We start from the raw sequence: 20,163 nt of genomic DNA on the forward strand, positions 1-20,163 counted from the left end.
TAAGAAATGCATCTTCATCATGCATATTGCATTAATATAGGTCATATCAAAAATTCATTATCTCCACATGCATTTTGTAGATCATCATGTCATAGAGGTGCGCATACTGGGGGCATAGATGAAAAAATCCTACAAAAAAAAAATCATAAAATGTTCTTAACAAAACCCTAAAAATAAAAAACACAAAATAAAATAACTAAAAAATCAAAGCAAGAATGCATAGACCATCCTTCAAACCAAATTAACCATAGATAAACTCTCAAGGTATGCAATCAAACTTATCACATGTCTTGTTAACCAATCTATCAAATTCTATCAAACATCTACATGTCTTATACAAGGAAAGGTACACTCGAAACCAGACAAATCGGTCTTATACGAGGTACTTACTCTTTGAAACCAGGCATTCCTATCAATGATCACATAAATCAAAACAATGACATAGATCACTATGGCTACTGGATTTTGTCCATGTTAGTCTTATCTCCTATACTAAAGTGCTGCATCTTTTCTGTAGCTCGTTATATCCTTCAGTCACTTTCGTGACATCCTAGTTCTTTTGGAACCCTCGTGGCTTGAAACCAATCAATGTCCTAGTCTTAGGGTAATCGACTGATCAATCTACATGTCCTAAGTAATTCAACCAAGTCATCTTTTCTATCAGTAGTACCCAATCATCCACTCTGAGTCAGTCACCTATCTCCAAACTATTGAAGAGTTTTATTATTGAGTAAACAAGCAAAACAAGACTACTAAAGACAATCACTAAACTGTTTGAGATATGATTGAAATTTTCTTTGTGTGTTGTCTTTTACATTGGTTTTTGATTATTATTCCCTTTGAGTAACTCAAGGAAGTTTATCTTGACTAAGAGGAGCAAGGATTGGGGGAATAATACTTTTCTTTGTTTTCCTCTTGTAGGAACAATTCTAATGATCTGGAAACATCTAATTAGCTGGGTGTCTGTGATAAGTGCCTTCACATCAAGGTGAAATCGCCAAACATACCTCGAATCCGCTTATTTGTATGCTATGGGGAGGTTGGAGTCATTTCTTTGTCTGTTTTGAGGGAATTTATTTAATGTGCAATCTAGATGCATGCGTAATCTGTCCAAGGATATGAACAAAAAAAGGGTGATTGCGGACAAGATAATTAATATTGCATATGAAAAGAAAGGAACTCTATTTTGTCTGTTGTGTTTGTAAAATGCTCAGTGATGAAAATTAAGCATACCAAATCCAGTGACTAGGTTTAGGTTGCATTCATTCTAAATTTTATACATTTCAAGTGATTTGGGAATGACAACAATGATCTCTTTACCTTTTGAATGAGAGTATGAAGCAAACATCATTTGTCAGCTAAGTGGTTTATTTTTCATCATCATTTCTCTGATCGAGTACTTGTGTATTGAGATGTTAGCTGCATACATAAGCATCTTATATAGACCCATACATTTCGTTATATATTTATTTGTATTCATATTACTACATAAAATATATATATATATATATATATATATACATTTGCATTACTAGTTACTTTTTTTTATCATTTATTTGCATATGAAAAAGAAACAAAAAAACAAACATCCATATTCATCTGCATTACATTCATCACTACTGAAATGATATGCATACATATAGAAAGACATCTCATAATCAATCAACACAAGTATGATGAAATAAAATCAAGAGCTTGTATATATCATCATAATCTTAGTGTCTCAGAGTACAAATGATATCAACTGTCATATACAATGTCTCATCACAACAAGAATTGTATAGGCTACAAAAAATGAGCTATATAACAAATTCTAGGAGATATAACAAATCTAGCTCTCTGCCTCTTCCTCATCGCCAAGTTGAGGAGGTGGTGCCTGCTAACTGACATCCTGTCTAGGTGCCCTGGCTCCCTCAGATTGAGCCATATATTGAGAATACAGAACAACCTGCTACGCTACTAGGACTGCTACACTATAAGGTGTGACATAATAGGCTGCATGACTTGTTTGATGCAAAACCTCTCGTTGAAGAGCATCACACTCTAATCTGACCTCTGCAAGTTGTCGGTCTCACTCTGCAAGCTATGTCTGCACCACTGTCAACTGTGACTGCAAACCTGTCAACCTCGATCTCAAAGACCATACTACATCTGGTACTCCCTTCTCTCTCTCGACATCTCCCTCTCTGCCTCCCTACTCATCTCTCTACTGCCTAACTTGCCTAGGAGCCACTCTCTCCTCCTCACTTCCAACCTCTGCTGCCCTAGCACTACTAGCCTCAACCCCAACAACTCCTAAAGATCCACCCTCCCCTCTCTGTCATTGTCTACCTTCCACTGGTACCCTACTGCTACTAGCGCCAGGATCACCTCCTGCCCACCTAGGTACATCTACTCTTTGTCCCTATACCTGCCCTCGTCCCTATACCCAACCCAGTAGCTATGCCTATGCCTGTGTTGGTGTATCATTCTCAACCTCCTGTATAAGAGGTGCATGCTCTCTGGGATCTATAAATTGAGGAAAAGGATGTCTCTAAAACCAATCTCTATACTGGGTCAATGCTCCCATGTCTGCTACATCCTCTAAGTAATACCATCTCTATGACTATAAACCCACTAGCTCCTGCATGCTTAATGCATATGACAATCTAGGTGCCCATCCTCGTCTCTCCTCCTCCCCATATCGAGCATAGGCTGTGAACTCCTGGGATATACTTTGTGGACTCCCATACTGTCTCATCACCCTAGATACTACAAATCGCTCAATGATAGACACTAATTTGCCAATGAGAGGTTGAGCCATGAACATGTCCTTCCTTTGAGCTCTCTGATTGTCCCATATCTCTAGACCCCTATACGGTCTCCATACTACCACAATCAGATCATCCAACTGTCTCCTCCAATAGTCAATCTTGCCTAGGTGGGGCTAAGTAACATAACCTGAATAATGACATACAATAGGTTGGTGCACCTCTCATGAATCATCTACAATAGGTCTGCAAACTGGGATGTGCTCCCATGCCCATATCTGTAGAACTAAAACACCTGTTGCCATGCTCTTCCCCTCTCAATACACAATCTCATGCATCTCATGATACATATGAGCAAGAAAGCATGATCCCAACCCTAATCTCACTAGATGAGTCAGCAACCTCTCAAGCATTCTACCCCAACCACATAGAAATCCCTGCTGTCCTCTATCAAGCATCACAAAACAACTAATCATACCTACCAAAATGCAAGCCAGAGGGTACTGCTCACCATACCTGCTCATCAAATCATCCCAGGTAATAGCGCGATCAAGAATAGTCTCATCATGGAATATCCATCTCAATGCCAAAATACCAGGTCATGGAGTAGAATCATAATAAACCTTGTCTCTAGTGAACAGAATCCTCAAAATCCTATATATATCCTTTGGCGTGATATTCATCTCTCCAACTGATAGATGAAAGGTGTTATGCTCTGAATGAAAATGCTCAACTAAAGAAGTCAACATACAGTGATTCACACAGACATCGGGAATCTATAATAGGTATCCGAATCCACACAAACTAATATGAGCTCTCTCTACATCTGATAACTCACAAACAAGCCTCATCATCGGCAGAAATGTACATTGAAAAAGAATATTAGGAAACTAAATCTGCAAAAATCGAACATACAAATCGTCAGTACGTGATAAAATTTGCGCTAAGAATGTGATAAAAATGCTATAGAATCCAAATATACAACATTCAAAATAAAAACTTGATGTTTACACTCTAAAAAATGCTTGTTGTTTTTAATACAAGATTTCACAGACATGCAGAAACTCATACGAGCCAAAAATACATGCCGAATGAGTAAAATGTTCTATACGACAATTTAATACTCGCACGATAAAATGGTCAATCAAGAACATGTTTGTACGATTCATGGGATAACACCAGATGATAAACCCTACTTGCTTAAATGATAAACTACCAAAAGACAGATACTCGTACAAAATATGGTATTAACCTGCATGACAAAATGACACAAATGACTTTGAACGAAATTAAAAATGCAAAAAATCAACAAAAAATTCAAAAATTAAGAAATACAAAGGCTAAAGATCAATCACTTATTGCTGGGTCGTAGTTTCGCGGTCGATAATGACATCTTTGGTGCTTGAATTGATGCTGCTAAATTGGAATTGCAATTTTTCTTCATAGGAGGGTTTTTCAAATTTCAAACTTTGAGAGGTAACAATGAATTAAAAATTACACATTGAACCCGTTATATAGCCCAAACCCTAATTTTTCAACTTGCTCCGATGGTCATAAAACTTGTACCCTAAGCTAAATCGACTGTCTTGAGTCCATTTTCGGGATCATAATCGAAATCTGACATCAATTCTCTAGTCAAAATTTCACGAGGTTGGCCACTTAGCACTTTCATCCTCAAGTCAATTTTCGAATCATTTTATGCTCACTTCAATTCTAGATCTCAATTTAATTGCCAAATCAACTCTGATTTTAATCTTAAACATCAATCTTCATGCTCAAATAATTATCATCAATCAAAATTGCTTAAAATCATTGTACCCTTGCTATCTTTTGATTTCGCTCCTGAGGGGGCATACTCATAACATCTTTTCAGTGATTATCATCATCAAAAGTCGAGAAAATTTTTCAAGTCATCTTCATCTAAAGTCGAGCAAAATTATTTTAAAACAAAGAAAATCAATTAAACCTTCTTACTAGGAGCATCTTAACTAAATCACATTGTATCAAGTTGAGATTCTTCGATGTCAAATAAAGAAATCTCTAGGGGAATACCAATCTCTGTCCTTATCTAATTCAATCTTCAAATCAATGTTCAGTTTCATCACATCAAATCAAGCTAGACATTTTCTCTTGCTAATCGATTCTTGTTCAATCAAGTTCGAAATTAGTTCACTTTTCTTAGTCGATTCTTGTTCAATCAAGTTCGGAATCAGTTGTGTCTCTTGCTCAATCTAGTTTGATCAAGTTCTAGATCGATGCTTGTTTCTTGATTAATCAAGTTCAAGAACAGTATCTCACTCTTTGTTGATTCTTGTTCAATCAAGTTCAAGATCGATATCGCTTTAATCAAATCTATCCAGTTTCATCACTTCAAATCAAGCTGACTATCTCTCTTCATCGGTTTGTGATCCATCAAGTTTAGAACTGATTTCTCTCTTTGACATCAACTATTCTTTGAATCAATGTGCTGCTCGCACATGAATTGAAAGAGGGGAAAATGTAATACCCTAAAAATGGTCATCTAAAACCATAGGCTCCCTAGTCTCTATTTCATCACCAAGGTCCTAACCAAAGACAATTAAAATTAATCTTGAGCACACAATTAATTTCTTAAATCATCAATGTCACGTGGCAAATTAATCACTCTGAATTAATTGAATAAATATTTAATTAATTATTCATTTCAAGTAAATCATTCTAAAACAATTATCCTATTTATTTTATTGAATATCCTAGTATATTTAATTAAATAAATCAATTTGCCATTAAATCACAAAAAAAAGAATTAATTGGAAAAAAGAATTAAAAATTGAGAAAAGAAATCAAATGGAGATAATCTTGAAAATCAAATAAAAAATTGAAAAAATCTCAGGAAAGTAATTAAAATAATTAAATCTCAAAATTTGAATAAAATAGAGGATGAATCATTTTTTTTTCTGATTTTATCCCAATTTTAGTTCAATTTCCTTTAAAATTGAGAAAAGCAGCCAATCACATAAATTCACCTGGATTGTGCTTCTTCTTGGAAAATCTTGACCGCTCATCATCATTTGATCTCGGCTGTCGATTTCTTTCTAAATTTTCTATAAATTCAGGCTCTCATCTCCTAATCAAGGACCTTGGAGATTTATTGTTATTATGCAGTTTTTTTTCTAGTCATTGAAGATATTGTTCTTTGAGATTATTGCATCTTAGTTTAGTTTTTTGCATACTTAGTTTAATCATTATTGCTTGATTTCATTTAGCTTAATCTTCATTCATCTAGCTTAATCTTGCATCCATTTAGCTTAATCGTGTGCTCATATAGATTAAATCCTTCATCTTGGTGTAGTCTAGTCACTGGTATTTCTTATAAAATCTGAGAGCAAGTCTATACTTGCATCTTTTAAAAGGTAGTAGGTCGATTTGGTATGGTTTTTATATTCATGATTATATTTGTCTAACCATGCATGTAATGACTTAATTGAAGTATTATGTCTTACAACTTGTAGAGACTTATCCACTTTTCACACACACACTTTGCTTCCCTCTTCCCCTTTTTTTGCTTGAGGGAGCACTAGATTTTAGCCTCCTTAGCTTTTGTAGGAGTTGATTCAGGGTTTGGCTCAATAGCAGGGGCATCCTATAATTCTTGTAGTTGGGCTACCATGCTCAAAGGGATGGCATGGGTAACACTAGGGACACTTGATCTAGTTCTGTTTTCTTGGGTTTTGTCAATGGGGGAAGCCATAGCTAATTTACGGAGAGCAAGAAATAAAAAACCTAGGGCTCTGAAACACTTACAACTTTACATGCGCAATTCAACCAAATTTACACAGAGGGCACTTGAATTTTACTTACTATGTTGTTGCTTGTGTTTGGATGCCCTACAATTGCTTGAATTTGCTTTCTTTTCACTTTGCAACTGCTCTTCGATCGCTTGAAATATTGGTGAAGACGAACGTAGCGAAGTTTTTTCTTTTATTACGATGCCATTAATTCCTTCATGCAAAGCAAAGTTGGGTTGTCAAACAAAATTGTCATTGGCTTCAAAAATTTGAATTTCTACCATAGATGATCAACTGAATGACCATGATCAACCCTTGACTTCCTTTGAATGCTGAGTTGGTGCCCTTGTATTTTCTCTTTGGCCACCTTTGCAATAAATTCCATATTCACTGTCTTCTCTTTCCCCTAGTGTCATCTTGCAACTTTACTTACCGCTTTGGGTTAAATTTCTCACCATCTCTGACTTTTTTTCTTATCTTGGGGCTCATTTCTCTGATTCTTTTATCTCTTCAGGATACAAATTACTTTGAAGTTCTTCTTGTTTTCTTATCCCGAGCCTCTTTTCTTTGACCTTCACGATTCTCCAGGATAAAGATTTTATTGCTCATTTACTAATTTTCTTATCTCGGAGCCCAAGTGGTTATGTGCATATTTTGACTGAAACCCAAAGTATTGCTCCGTATATGCCCTCTATTCCTTTGGGATAACTTTTTATTTGTTCCATCCCGCTTCCTCATCCCAGGAGCACAAGAGATGCTTTGCTAACCACCATGGGATAATATTTTTTCTATCCACGACCTTATATTCTTATCCCAGGACCCAAAATTTATTCTTGATAAGTCACTTGGGGCAAAGAAAGCCCTCTCTGTTTTCACTGGTTATGTTATTGACCCGTCATGTTATTGAATCGTCATGTTACTCATTGAGTTATGGACATGTCATGTTATTGATACATCATGTTATTAACACACCATGTTTTCGATACGTTATGTTATTAACCCATCATGTTATTGACTCGTCATGTTATCGACACGTTATGTTATTGATGTTGGAAACAATGGATCATTGAGAGGGGAGTGAATCAGTGATTTAACACTTTTTCTTTAAACATGGATATACTGGTACAATGTGAAACAAACAAAGTGTTGACCGATAAGCCAAACTATGCAAAATAGGTGTGTGAAAGGATTTGCTATAACATCAAAATAACTCATAGACAAGAATGCATCACATAACAACAAATATACAAGGAAAACCCAATGTGGGAAAAACCTCGGTGAGAATAGTTGCTGGAAATCTTTTGCTCCAATCCAGCCTCACAATGTAACTAATCTAATTAAAATTTTAGGGAACCAACCCAAGGAGCACCAACCCATGAACAATTTATAGGCTACAACCTAAAGGAGCTACAACCCCTGCACTAAGCACCTAATTAGTGAAGACAATATGAATATTCAAATACAAAAATAAATTCCCTGCTGCAAATGAAATTTTGCAACCCTTCAATATTCTGCTCTACAGTTTCAATCTTACCAGTCTGTGAAACCTCAACACGCACTGCAACACTGCCTTTATGCTCATCCTTACTCTGTTGAAACTTCTCTTCCTATGTCTGCTAGATTCACTTCACACATGCTCACATTTTGTCAAGTTCTGTCTCTGCTGGTTTGTTCTCCACCGGTTCACACACCTTACTGGTTTTTCCTTCTACACATAGTCACTTAAGATTTCTTGTTTTAAACTTAAGAAATATTTTCTCTCTCTCTTTCATTCACAAGCATAATCACATCTCATTCCACAAAAGTAGTCTCATCGATTTAGACTTGTATATTTAAAAACAAGTTTTCTCGCCAAAAAAAAATTTAAACTTTAGGTGGTTAGGGTTTATTTCCTTTGACCAAATCTGTATCAAATTTGATTCGATTTGCCTTGGATCATTCACCTGCTTTGGGGAGATGCATTTGTACACATTTTTATTCATCCAATGCATGTTTTCTAAAAATAGAAAACATTACCCTACTTTACGGTCTTGATCTTTGTCGACCTCATTTCATCTAGTTGTTTCTAACTGAAGGTCAATCTGCAATTGGATTTCGTGCCCTGATCACCATGCCAACAACTACCTAATCATTCTTTGTCATCCATTCTTCCTTGAGCCGCAACAGTTAGATAGTATCTCGTGATTTGTGGATTTATCTATTGGCATTTTGATGATGTTTGTACTTAGTTGTTTGTCATCGATGGACACACACTTATTTGCTGTATGAGTTATTCTCAACCGGTAGTATGTGATGTATTGTTCAAACTGTTATTATATGCCAATGTATGCATAGTCTTTGTTTGTATAAGACTATCAGTGTTTGCAAAAGGAGCTTACCGGTCAAAGCATGACCGATGACCTCAAGCGGTATGAGGAACCCAAGCGACAACCAATCTTTTTAAGATCAAAACACTATGTTCTAGTTTACTAGTCTTTGTTTGTAAACCGGTAATCAGTATGATTTGTTTTGTTAATCGACAAACTTGTAAAGTGTGATGAGTTATCATACACTAACACCGATGCGGTGATTCTGTGTCATGTTACAAATTGTGTCTAGATGCATTATACCTAGGAAATTGTAATCTAATCTCATTGGACAGACATGAAATTAGATTCCTATATGAGGAACAATGTCTAGGGTTTTGAGGGTGTTGTGTAAGAAGATTAGGTCTTTTCAAAAAGTATCTTGCAACATAGATTGAATGTGCGAAGGACAAAAGACTAAAGTAATGTTGCAATGCATTAACAAAGAGCAATCAAGGATCTAACCAAGCATTTTGTGCTACTTTGTAGATCACTTACTTGTTGATTACTAATCTCTTCGACAAGTCAGAAACCCTTAATCGGGTAGGCTCAGTTAAGCCTATTCTAAATCCTCTAACAAGGTGGTTCATAGTCGTGGATCTGAAATCCTTTAACAAGGTAGTCTTTAATAGGACTTATCTCCTAACAGAGATTAGGATTCCTAACAAGATCTATTCTGGTGAAGAACATTGTAAGGCCTTAACCGGTCTAGTTGCTATTCTGTAGTTAGTAGACTTGTGAGTTTTACTCACCATGGTTTTTCCCATTTCGGTTTCCACATCAAAATAACTTGTGTTATGGTGATTGTGTTATTATGGGTGAATGCTTTATTTTCTATTTGGCTCCTTTGTGTATTAACCGGTTTGTTGTTTAAAGGGCTATATCAATTTGTAGTAAAATTGCTTAAGTGTTTGGTAAGGTATTTGGGTATACTAATTCACCCCCCCCCTCTTAGAATTCATCAATTGGTATTAGAGCCAACCTTTCTTTAAGTCTAACCGCTTGAAAGGAGATATGGAAGAATACAACGGTGAGTGAAGCGAGGCTGGGGTTTAGTTTTGAAGTAGTATGTAATGGAAGGAGCCGCTCTCCCTCAGTCTGAGAGAGGGATTCAATCCCGATGCACTAGTTGGTAGCTGATGAACTTAAGGTCAAGTATAAAGCCTCTTTAGCCAAAAGAAGAGAACTTGCTGAGCAAATGCTAGAAATTACTGAAAACAGCTCTTCTGATGAAGCATACATGGATACCCTAGTTGAATAAGTGGAGAAACTGAATGAGTCCAAAACTAACCTAAGGAGGGAGTTGGAAGGACTAACCATTAGGATGAGTCAGGAACTGGAAAACTGAAGAAAAGATGAGGATCTAGTGAAGGACAAGGAGCATGAGATATTTAAGTTGAATCAAGAAATTGGTACCATTACCGATTATCTACAAGAGGGTAAGGAAGAAAAAGAAGAAATGCAAGAAGAACTCAAGGCATCCATTTCTCAGAATGAAACCCTCATGAAGACCAATGAAGCTCTTTCTAAAGAACTTGCTGAGACAAAGGAGATACTTGCAAAGTTCAACCAGAGCTCTTTAACATTGGACCAATAGATGGAATCAATGAAGCCATCAAGGGATACCATTGGACTTGGTTTCTCTCCATATGAGGAAGGTGAATCCTCTGGAACCAAGATTGATGCACCAAAAGAGCAACTGGTACCTGAGAACAACAACAAAAGAAAAGGTAAGTCAAAGCTCAAACCTGTATGCTTTAACCATCATAAGGAAGGACAAACTACCAATGTATGTAGGAGCAAGACTTATAATGATTTACCTTACATGCAAAACAATGTGTATGACCACAAGGCTAGAATTGGTAGATTTAACGGTCATTGTTATGCATGCAACAAGTTTGGACATAGATCTTTTGAGTGTAGATCAGTTATGAACAACTCTAGAGGTTATGCACCGAGATCAAAAGGAGTTGTCCAAGAACCTCTTATGAACTAGAACCCAAACTGGTATAGAACCTATGACCAATGATCAAATGATTATGGAGCGACAAACAGTTTGAGTGCAACCTATGTGATTTGTCGTGGTAGCAGTCACACTGCTGCAACATGTAGGAGAAAGAATGGAAAGGTGAACACCGAACCATGGAGAGAACTTGGTATGGTATGCTATCATTGTCACAAACTGAGACATCTTGCTAGATCATGTAGACTAAGACAATCCATCGAAAGACAAACTAGTCGACCCAAAAGGTAAAGGAAAGGTCGATGTTGAAACTATTCAGGTAGATATGAATAAAACATAGAAAAAGAAATCTAAAGATAAGCCACAAGATGTACCAGTTTGCGTACCCAGTGTGGAGATCCCTGAATCAACAAATTGAGCTTTGAAAAGCTTAAGGGGGAACATATCGGTAATAATGTTTTGAACCCTCAGAGTATATCGGTAAAGTGCTTTTATCGATATTGGTTACCTGTCGACCGACAGAAGAAGTGAAGTGGTAAAAGGTAAAATTAGGGTTTGTACCCTAACAATGATGCATTTATTATGGTAGGTAGGAGCATGTATAAAGGTGACTCTTGTAGTCATTTTTACTTACCTATTTTTGAAGAAGCATTTGTCTAACTTGAGTAGTGCAACAAAAGCGATCAATCTTGCATTCGAGGAAATTAAGAAAGAAATCTTGTGCAAGACCCAACAACCATTTCAAGATATCCAGAGTGGAGGTTAGAGTGGCAAAGAAAGATTTTGGAGAAGTAAGTTGTTCTCGAATTCAGTGAACCCTAGTTCAGAGTGAAATGGTTATTTTTGTCGAATCACTCTTATCATTCAAAATTATTTAGACATGGCTTCTACATTCAAAGTCTCTTCTAGTTCTTCCGCATCTGAGGAGTCAGCCAAATCTCTTAGGAAGAAGTTGAATTACAATGCCCTATCTCAAATTCCTATTGGAGTCATTGTTGAAGGGGATGTTTTTGGTTACATTTATTGCAGACTAGAAGACCTAGGGTCTCTAGTGATTCACTCCCAGTTGAGTTTGTTCTGTGGAAAAGATAAGAAGATTAAACCAGAGTACAATGTGATCGAGAAGAAGAATTCCACAATGCAATATATTTTCTCAAGGGATTCACAGAAGATCATATAAGAATTATTCTTAGTAGGGTTCATGGTGACAAGATGTATCTTGAGCGAACCCATGATATCACACCGGAGGCAATCCATGCCGTGACCGGTTTCTGCAAAATTGGAGAAGTACCTATTCTTCGTAAGACCACAAAAGCCAAAGTGGAAAAGCTCACTAGTTCTATGACCGACAAGCGGGAAATGACTGTCAACACCATAAGAGATGACTTGGTGAAGTATGCATGCATGGTGATTGGGTATAGAGTATTCTATGCCAGCAGGATGAATTTTGTTCCTACAGCTGCCGTGCATGCCGCTTATCGAATAATCAAGGAAGATGTAGAGTATGACTTGTGTACCTGCATGCAAAAACAACTCATGGAGAATTTGAAATCCATCAAAGAGGACAAGTCACTAAGGTTCAAGTTCACTCAACTACTTGTTTGGTTATTTTTCTACTTTCAAGGGTATTTTCTAGAGTTGGTGATGTTTAATGGTCAAGTGACCTGCTGGTTACAAGACAAATCAAGGAGAGTTTGCAAGTAGTGGGATCTACTTATCCAGAGACTCTGAATAGGTATTTTGATGAGTTCAGATTGAAGATGAACCAGAGAACAGGGTTATCAGGTGACCTGGTTAAGAAGTATGAAGATGATATTTGTTTCACGATCCAAGTGGATCATTGCATAATGGAAGCGGTTGAGCCTAGAAAAGAGGAAGTTGAGCCTATGGGTTATGAAGTGGTGAATGATATACTCATTGGGTATGCCTCTACCCTACTTGATTCACCACTTGATCTAAAGAAGAAGAGGATTGGTATCTACTCTGAGAGGGTTAATCCTATTGAAGTACCAAAGCAGAGGAAGAAGAAATTTGTGCCATCGACATCGACACTAGTTACATCTACTGCCAGTCCTAAAGTGACCAAGAGGTCACCAACCAAGAAGAAATGGGAGGCTATTCTGCCAAAGGTATTTGAGATGAAGAGGAAAGCCAAGAATGGAGCACAGGATTTAGTAGACACTGAATCAGAAGATGAAATGAAGAAGACAAGGCAATCAGGTAAGAACAAGCTAACCGGTAATGTACCTGTAACCTCTGCACCGGTAAATTTACACATTGCTTCTTACAAGCCTATGACACATTAACAAAGGTCTATTAGGAATATTAGAAGGAAAATTCTTGATGATCTAAAAGATTATTTTGATGATCTTAATGATACTGAAAAGCAGGAGGTAGAGCAAGAACTCATTAAGTATTTATGTGATAATGATTGGTATCCAACCGATATTAAACTTATAGTTTCTAATTATTTGTATAATTCTTTGGACAATAAATGACACAATGTCCTTTTCTACTTTAGTTACTTGGAGGTAAAATCTCTGAAGTAGAAAAGGACACTCATCTGCAAACTCAAGAAGCTGTCAAGATGCAAAAGGTATCCAAAGCAAATCTACAGTCTGAGCAAGTGTCTGACCTATCAAAATCAAAATCGGATGAAGCCTTCAATGATCAGGGAGAAAGAGTAGATGAGAAAAATGATCCTATCGATGTGGATGCATTAGATGTTGAAGGTACTAAACCAGAGAAAGCAAAGAAAGAGAATCAGAGAAGGAGAAAGCAGAGAAAGAGAAAGCGAAGAAGGAGAAAGTGGAGAAGGAGAAAGCGAAGAAGGAGAAAGTGGAGAAGGAGAAAGCAGAGAAGGAGAAAGTGGAGAAGGAGAAAGAAAAGAAGGAGAAAGAGAAAATAGAGGAGAAAGAGAAGGCCGACAAGGAGGCCAAGGAAAAAGAAGAGAAAGAGATGAAGAGACAAGAGGAGATCAAAGCAAAGGAAGGTGGACAGACTCTCGAGATTCCCAAGGCACTAGGAGATCAAGTTCAAGCTAAACAGCTTGATCCCACTGGTCACAATGAATTGACTCTTACCTATCGTACCAAATCTGTAGACGAAAATGAGCTACTTAGAAGTATTCAACTTGCTAAAGAAAGATTGGAGGAACTAAGAAACAAGAAAGAAAAATATGTTATTCAATTTGTTGTTGATACTCTTTCAAACTTAGTCCCTGATACTGATCTTTCCGGTACCGATTCCTTACTGGCTCAGTTGAAGCTTCTATGCACAATAGTGGGTGATCAAGTGCAATCATTGGAAGATGTTGCCTAGGCTATTGCAGAGAAAAAGAATGAAAAGGCACTAAAATTTGCATTGGTGAAGCAATTTAGTGAAGATAGAGACAAGTTGATCCATTAGAGAGATGATATCAGTTTGGCAATGGTTGAAGGACATAAACTTTTGAGCAAAATCTGCCAGCCCGATCTATTTTGTGATGATGCTATGAAGAAGAAAGGTCAACTCCAATTGGTATTAAAGTATTATATGGAGACCTTCAAAGTGCCATATGATTCCTTCACAATGTATGGGCAAACTATACAGACTCACAGGCAACAAATTGCCATGATTGATTCAGAGATCTGCAAGCAGACTCAAAATTTGTAGGAGCTTCAATTGTAGATTCTTCAGAAGTGCATTCTGAACATGGAAGCCATTATTGTCACTCAAGAATTGAGCACTATTGATGCCATGGAGGAGTTAGCATTCCAGATGAAGACTCAGAGTGAAATTGCTGCCTCACTCCTAGGTACTTGGTCTACAGACATGCAGGAATTTCTGAAAAAACTTTAAATTCATTTTTGAAAAGTATTACTCATTATTGTCATAAACATATACTCTGTTTTCATGTTATGCAATATGATTTTGGTAAATCTCTGTGGCATGTTTGCATTACTTTGTCATTGTTGGCAAAGGGGGAGTGGTATTGAATGAAAATTTTATGCAAATGGAAGTAGTACATGCTTGTAATTTTGGCAAAGGGAGTAGTGTATATGCTTAGGGGGAGTAATTTTGATTATGGCATCATTTTTGTTTTGTAAGAATTTAGATTTTAAATTTTCCTAAGTGTTACCATCAATGCCAAAGGGGGAGATTGTTCGCATTTTGATGATGTTTGTACTTAGTTGTGATTGTCATTGATGGACACACACTTATTTGCTGTATGAGTTATTCTCAACCGATAGTATGTGATGTATTGTTCAAACCGGTATTATATGCCAATGTATGCATAGTCTTTGTTTGTAGAAGACTATCAGTGTTTGCATAAGGAGCTTATCAGTCAAAGCATGACTGAGGACCTCAAGCGGTATGAGGACCCCAAGCGATACGAGGACCCCAAGTGGCAGCCAATCTTTTTAAGATCAGAACACTATGTTCTAGTTTACTAGTCTTTGTTTGTAAACTAGTAATCAATATACTTTATTTTGTTAACCGACAAACTTGTAATGTGTGATGAGTTATCATCCACAGACACTGATGCGGTGATTCTATGTCATGTTACAAATTGTGTCTAGATATAGTGTACCTAGGAAATTGTAATCTAATCTCATTGGACCGACATGAAATCAGATTCCTATATGAGGACATCATGTCTAGGGTTTTGAGGGTATTGTGTAAGAAGATTAGGTCTTTGCAAAAAGTATCTTGCGACAAAGATTGAACATGCGAAGGATAGAAGACTGAAGTAATGCCGCAATGCATTAACAAAGAGCAATCAAGGATCTAACTAAGCATTTTGTGCTAATTTGTAGATCACTTACTTGTTGATTACTAATCTCTTCGACAAGTCAGAAACCCTTAACCAGGTAGGCTCAGTTAAGCCTATTCCAAATCCTCTCACAAGGTGGTTCATAGTCGTGGATTTGAAATCCTTTAACAAGGTAGTCTTTAATAGGACTTATCTCCTAACAGAGATCAAGATTCCTAACAGGATCTATTCTGGTGAAGAACATTGTAAGGCCTTAACCAGTCTGATCTTAAGTGGTCTGGTTGCTATTCTGTAGATAGTAGACTTGTGAGTTTTACTCACCGTGGTTTTTCCCATTTGGGTTTCCACGTCAAAATATCTTGTGTTATGGTGATTGCGTTATTGTGGGCGAATGCTTTATTTTCTATTTGGCTTGTTTATGTATTAACGAGTTTGCTAATTAAAGGGCTATACCGGTCTGCAGTAAAATTGCTTAAGTGTTTGGTAAGGTATTTGGGTATACTAATTCAACCCCCCTCTTAGTATTCATCATTATCATTTAATGACCACCAACTACACGGACATCCATGTCGATGAACATTTTATCAACTTTTGCATGTTTTCCACCTCAGCTCCCCATGGCACACTTTGACAGACTTTCAAATCACCAACAAAGAGTTAGTTCAATCTTGAGCATCCCTACTGATACAAACCCTTCTACCGGTACAAACCATTACCGATATGCCTAATACATAGGACAACTACTTTTATCAGCATCACATGATAGTGACAATTCATCTTGCCTTTCGATATGTCTTCATGCCATTCGTTCAGTTCAGCTTACTGGGTGTTGTTGTGATCCATCTAACAGTCTGCCTCTTCATCACAAACAACTAGCCAACACTCATACTTGTTTATGCCTTACCTATTAATACTCAGGCATGCCAACTCACTCTTGCATCTCACCTCCTACTGATGGTAGCATCTATCAACACATAATCATACTTCTCTTGTTTATGCATGTTCAATCTTCTTCATACTAGGTTGACACACTCTACCAGTAGCCTGCAATACTGATTGACATCTATGACAACTCAATGCCAACAATTGACCCATCATGTTATTGACTCCTCATGGTATTGACTAGCTGAGCTATGGACACGTCATGTTATTGACTCATCGAGTTACTGACACGTCATGTTATTGACTCGTTGAGTTATTTACATGTCATGTTTTTGGCACGTCATGCTATTGACACATCATTTTATTGACCTTGCTCATGTTATTGATTCATCGAGCTATGGACACATCATGTTTTTGACACATCATGTTATTGACCTAGCTCATTTTATTGACTCATCATGTTATTGACTCATCGAGTTATTGACATGTCATGTTTTTGACTCATCATGTTACTAACACATCAATTTTTACAAAGAGATGCAGAGTGCTTTCCTTGCCTCGGGCAACTTTTCAAGGATAAAGACTGTGCCTCGGGATAAGAAAATATACTGGGAAAAGGTTATCCCAGAAGGTTCCTGAGGAAAAGAAAGCGGGGCCCAGGGTAAAAAATGTAAAGCGAGAGACAAAGAGAATTTTATCCTGGAGCAGTTAGCAAAGCATGTCTGGTGGACCCAGGAAAATAATATAAAGGAAAACCAAGAAAAAGTTACCCCAAAGGGTGAAAGAATACATGAAGCCAGACTTTGGATTTTAGTGGGAATATATATATGGTAATTGGGGCTCCGAGATAAGAGAGTTAGTAAATAAGAAGTGAAATATTTATCTCGGAGGGTAGCGTAGATCAAAAAAAGATGGCCCAAGATTAAAAAAAGGGAAGAGAAATACAAAAGAAGGCTTCCTGAGAAGCTCCAGGATAAAAATAATAAACAAAGGCAAAGTGAAAAGTTATCCCGGGAGGCACAAGGTGTAGTGGAGACTGGATTTTGGGTTTCAGTGAGAATAAATAAAAGAAAGACAAAGCTTTGCTCTGGGATAAGAAAATAATGAAACTCAATGTAAATTTTATCTCGGAGAGATGCAAAAGGTAGAGAGAAGAGCCCCAAGATAAAAAAACAAAGCCGGAGATAGTGAAATCTTTATCCCGAAGCAGTGAGTAAAGTTGCAAAAGATCACATGAGATAAGTAAAGATGACGATTTCAAGGTTTTTATTTCCCCGCATAGTGATTGACATGACATGAAAAGGTGGCAAAAGAGGATGGGGTAACTCTATGGTCTATAGGGAGTCAAGGGATGATCATGGCCGTTCGATTGATCATTAACGATGGAAATTCAAACTTCTGAGCTAACAACCACTTTGGTTCACAAGGAGGAATTAAATGGTGCCGCAATAAAAGAAAGAACTATGCAACATTCATCTTCATGAAGCATTTAGGCGATCACAGAGAATTTTTAGAGTGAGCAAAGGGTGAATTCAACTAGTTCAAAGGTGTCCAATCACGAATAGAAAACCAGTAAGTGCAATTCAATATTTTTCTTTGTGAGTTTTTAGTTGAAGTACCCATAGGAATTGCAAGTGTTTTTCAGAGCCCTAGGTTTTATTTTCTTCTCTCTACAAGTTTATTCATGGCCTCCCCAATTTGGAAAGATGCTATCCCTATTAGTGAGAAAGCTAGGAAGCTGAAGCCAATTCTAGTGACCCAAAAATTACCTTGGTCATTTCTATAAGCATGGTATCCCCCCCGTTGCAAGAGCTGCAAGATACCCCAACTGTAGAATCAAACCCTAAGCCCAACCTTGACGCAACTCCTGCCCAAACTAAGCAGGATGTGGCTAGTGCTCCCCCAAAGCAAGCCAAAAGGAAGAGGGGTTCGAGGAAGGTGATAATTGAGGTGCCAGAGGGATTAGATGAGGAAAAACCAAAGAAAAAGGATTTGAAGAAGAAGACCCCTCCCAAAAAGAAGGTAGATTCTACCTCCATTGCAAAGGAAACCCTGGCCTCAAAGGAAAGAAAGATGACTCCCAAGAAGATAAAATAAAATAAATATGGTGAGGCAAAGGCTCCAATGACTGAGAAGGAGGAAATCATGAAGAAGCCAACTGAGGTGGTGGAGAAAGAAGAAGAAACACCAAAGAAAAAGGAGGTGAAGAAGAAGACCCCTCCCAAAAAGAAGGCTGAGTCTACCTCCATTGCAGAAGAAACCCCACAATCCCATGAAGAAATAATTGCCTCAACTAAGCATCTCAAAATAGCTACTGAGGTTGAGAGGGACACTATGATAATAATAGAGGAATTATCCCGGAAGAAAACCAGAGCAACCCGGGTCCTCAGCCAAGATTTGCTGGAGTTGTTCCCCGACTCGAGCACATTAGAGTCAAAAAAGATAAGATGGGGAGACAAGGAGGCTGGGTGTAGAGATTCCATCATAGGGCATTGTTGGCTTGATGATGATTTTTGTATTTGATGACTTCATGTGTTGTCATTGATGGCACACATATGTTTTAATTATCATAGTCATCTTAGTATACTAGTTAAGGTAAACCGATAGTATTGAGTTATTGTATTGTTAACTAGTATCATATGTATGAAGAAGTCTAACCGGTATGAAGATGTCTAAACCGGTGTATGTAGATAACTGGTATATGTAGTTAAGTCAATTGGTTTTGATCATTTCCAAAGTTACTAGTTTTGAGATGCAGCAGAGAAAGTCAAGGAGAAGCGTGGAGACAATCACCTAGTATGAATTCAAGTGAACCGGTCTAACACTTAATCGGTATCAGTGTTCTAATCAGTTTCCCAGTTTGTGTGATGAGTTATCACCAATTATGATGTGTTACCATCGACCGACACTATGGTGGTGATTTGTGCCATGTTAAGGAAGATTGTCTTGATTCATTGAACCTAGGAAATTATGTCAAGGTTCAGGAGCCGACATGAAATCTAATATCTATAAAAAGACATTGTGATGAGTTATTTCATATAGAGGATACAAGTAATGTTATGAGTTGGAGTTTATGCAATTTGTTGAAGGAATTACAAAGTATGTCGATGATGCAGTAATGTATGCACATAAAAGGATCTAAACTAGTAGAAGGTGTTATTCTTAGATCATTCCCACTATTGTTCTCTAACAACTACAACAGTAAAATCCCTTAACCAGGTAAGCTCTAACAAGATTCATTGTATAAATCCTCTAACAAGGTGATTCATTAAATTGGATCTAAATCCTCTACTAAGGTTACCTTTAACCAGGTATAGCTCCTAATAGGGCTTGAGATCTATAACAAGATCTACTCCTAATAGAGCATTTGTAGACCTTAACCTGTCAATTATCTATTTCTATAGATAGTTAACTTGTGAGTTCCATCTCACCATGGTTTTTCCCAGTTGGGTTTTCCATGTATAAATATTTGTGTTATGGTGAATGCTTTGATTGTGGTGAATCCCTTACAATCTGTATGAGTCAAGAAATTGAAGCTAGGAGGGCAGTTGAAGACCAACTCAAAGATAAGGAGCATGAAATCTTTAAGATCAAGCAGGAGAAGGCAACTCTGTATGAACATTGGCATGAGGAGAAAGAAGAAAAAGAAGCATTACAATCAGATGTTTAATTAGAAATTTCTCTTAGAGAGACTCTTATG

Source organism: Cryptomeria japonica, chromosome 4, assembly GCF_030272615.1.
Source record: "Cryptomeria japonica chromosome 4, Sugi_1.0, whole genome shotgun sequence".
NCBI classification, from domain to species: Eukaryota; Viridiplantae; Streptophyta; class Pinopsida; order Cupressales; family Cupressaceae; genus Cryptomeria; species Cryptomeria japonica.